General features: G+C 32.6%; 1 non-coding gene across 1 annotated transcript; it reads left to right on the top strand.

The window, feature by feature from the left end:
* The first annotated feature begins 542 nt into the window (after nt 1-542).
* On the top strand, nt 543-650 carry LOC112760801 (small nucleolar RNA R71). The gene has a single exon (XR_003181223.1). It is a non-coding gene; the product is annotated as a small nucleolar RNA R71 (small nucleolar RNA).
* The last annotated feature ends 2781 nt before the right edge of the window (nt 651-3431 follow it).

Raw genomic sequence — 3431 nt, 5'->3', positions numbered from 1 at the left:
GTCTGTTGCTGAGTGGATGATGGAAAAGGTTTGCTATTGCTAAACCTTTTTCTTCCACCATTATTAAAGCCCTGTTGAGGCTTTTGTTGATCCTTCCATGAGAGATTTGGGTGATTTCTCCATGAGGGATTATAGGTGTTTCCATATGGTTCACCCATGTAATTCACCTCTGCTATTGCAGGGTTCTCAGGATCATAAGCTTCTTCTTCAGAAGATGCCTCTTGAGTACTGTTGGATGCAGCTTGCATTCCATTCAGACTCTGAGAAATCATATTGACTTGCTGAGTCAATATTTTATTCTGAGCCAATATGGCATTCAGAGTATCAATTTCAAGAACTCCCTTCTTTTGAGGCGTCCCATTACTCACAGGATTCCTCTCAGAAGTGTACATGAACTGGTTATTAGCAACCATGTCAATGAGTTCTTGAGCTTCTGCAGGTGTTTTCTTTAGGTGAACGGATCTACCTGCAGAAGTATCCAATGACATCTTAGCTAATTCAGATAGACCATCATAGAATATATCCAGGATGGTCCATTCTGAAAGCATGTCAGAAGGACACTTTTTGGTCAGTTGCTTGTATCTCTCCCAAGCTTCATAGAGGGATTCACCTTCCTTCTGTCTGAAGGTTTGAACATCCACTCTAAGCTTGCTCAACTTTTGAGGAGGAAAGAACTTGGCTAAGAAAGCCTTGACCAGCTTATCCCAAGAGTTCAGGCTATCTTTGGGTTGAGAGTCCAACCACACTCTAGCTCTGTCTCTTATAGCAAAAGGGAAAAGCATGAGCCTGTAGACTTCAGGATCTACTCCATTAGTCTTAACAGTATCACAGATCTGCAAGAATTCAGTTAAGAACTGAAAAGGATCTTCAGATGGAAGTCCATGAAACTTGCAGTTTTGCTGCATCAGAGAAACTAGTTGAGGTTTAAGTTCAAAATTGTTTGCTCCAATGGTAGGGATGGAGATGCTTCTTCCATGTAAATTGGAATTAGGTGCAGTAAAGTCACCAAGCATCCTCCTTGCATTATTATTATTTTCGGCTGCCATCTCCTCTTCCTGTTCGAAAATTTCTGAAAGGTGCTTGCTGGATTGTTGTAATTTAGCTTCCCTTAGTTTCCTCTTCAGAGTCCTTTCAGGTTCTGGATCTGCTTCAACAAGAATATTCTTGTCCTTGCTCCTGCTCATATGAAAAAGAGAGAACAGAAAAATAATAATAGGGATCCTTTTTACCACAGTATAGAGGTCCCTATGTGGGTAGAAGAAAAGAAGAAGAAAAGAATGTAATGTAAGGAAAGAAACACAAGGGTGAGGAGAGCAGAGATATGGGATGAAGAGAAGTGTTAGTAGATGAATAAATGAATAGAAGGAGATGAGAGAAAAAGGGAATTTTCGAAAATTATTTTTGAAAAAGAGTTAGTGATTTTCGAAAATAGTTTTTCAAAAAGGGTAGTAATTTTTGAAAATTAAAATCAAAATTTAAAATAATTAGTTAATTAAAAAGAAATTTTGAAAAAGAGGGAAGATATTTTCGAAAATTAGAGAGAGAAAGTTAGTTAGGTAGTTTTGAAAAAGATAAGAAACAAACAAAAAGTTAGTTAGTTAGTTGAAACAAATTTTGAAAATCAATTTTGAAAAGATAAGAAGATAAGAAGTTAGAAAAGATATTTTAAAATCAAATTTTTGAAAAAGATATGATTTTGAAAAAGATAAGATAAAAAGATATTTTTGAAAAGATATAATTGAAATTAGTTTTGAAAAAGATTTGATTTTTTAAAATCACAATTAATGACTTGATTCATAAGAAATCACAAAATATGATTCTAGAACTTAAAGTTTGAATCTTTCTTAACAAGTAAGTAACAAACTTGAAATTTTTGAATCAAAACATTAATTGATGATGTTATTTTCGAAAATTATGTGATAAAGATGAGAAAAATATTTTTGAAAAATATTTTTAAAATTTTCGAAAATAACTAAGAAAAATGAAAAAGATTTGATTTTTGAAAAAGATTTTGAAAAAGATAAGATTTTTAAATTGAAAATTTGATTTGACTCATGAGAAACAACTAAATTTTAAAAAGTTTTGAAAAAGTCAACTCAAATTTACGAATTTATGAGAAGAAAAAGGAGAAGATATTTTTTTTTATTTTTGAATTTTTTAATGATGAGAGAGAAAAACATGAAAATGATGCAATGCATGAAAGTTATGGATCAAAACAATGAATGCATGCAAGAATGCTCTGAATGTCAAGATGAACACCAAGAACACTTTGAAGATCATGATGAACATCAAGAACATATTTTTGAAAAATTTTTAATGCAAAGAAAACATGCAAGATACCAAACTTAGAAATCTTTCATGTTTAGACTCTATGGATTCAAGAATGCATATGAAAAACACTATACAACACAAAAACAATGTAATATGAAGATCAATCAAGAAGGTTTATCAAGAACAACTTGAAGATCATGATGAATGCAATGCATGAATGCAATTTTCGAAAAATGCAAGATGAGTATGCAATTGACACCAAACTTAAAAATTGACTCAAGACTCAAACAAGAAACACAAAATATTTTTTTGTTTTTTATGATTTTATGATTTTTTTTTTGGATTTTTCGAAAATCATTTGTGAAAAAGAAAAATAAGGATTCCAAAATTTTTAATATGAATTCCAGAAATCTTGCACTCTTATTCTAAAGCTCCAATCTGAGGGTTAGGCATGGCTTAATAGCCAGCCAAGCTTTAGTATGTAACTCAAACATGCCACAGCTGACATTCCAATTAACTTGCCTCTATGCTGATGGTTGGAAGCCCCTATCCAAAAGAATTAGACATGGCTTTACAGCCAGCCAGGCTTCAACATGCTTCATGAAACTCTAGAATTCATTCTTAAAAATTTTAAAGAAAAATATATTTTTGAAAACATTTATATTTTTTTTTTCGAAAACAAAGGAGAAATTTTTGAAAGAATTTTGAAAAATTTTTGAAAATAAAACAAAAAGAAAATTACCTAATCTGAGCAACAAGATGAACCGTCAGTTGTCCAAACTCGAATAATCCCCGGCAACGGCGCCAAAAACTTGGTGTACGAAATTGTGATCTCATGCAACAGCGTCAAAAACTCTGTACGCACGTCTTAATAAATTGTTTTTTATTCACAACTTCGATACAACTAACCAGCAAGTGCACTGGGTCGTCCAAGTAATAAATCTTACGTGAGTAAGGGTCGATCCCACGGAGATTGTCGGTATGAAGCAAGCTATGGTCATCTTGTAAATCTCAGTTAGGCGGATATAAAATTGATTATGGAGTTTTCGAAAATAAATAATAAAATAAACAGAAAATAAAGATAGAAATACTTATGTATATCATTGGTGAGAATTTCAGATAAGTGTATGGAGATGCGTTCGTCCCTCTGAACCTCTGCT

Source organism: Arachis hypogaea, chromosome 16 (genome assembly GCF_003086295.3).
Source record: "Arachis hypogaea cultivar Tifrunner chromosome 16, arahy.Tifrunner.gnm2.J5K5, whole genome shotgun sequence".
Lineage (NCBI taxonomy): Eukaryota > Viridiplantae > Streptophyta > Magnoliopsida > Fabales > Fabaceae > Arachis > Arachis hypogaea.
This window is presented reverse-complemented; position numbering and strand designations above follow the sequence as displayed.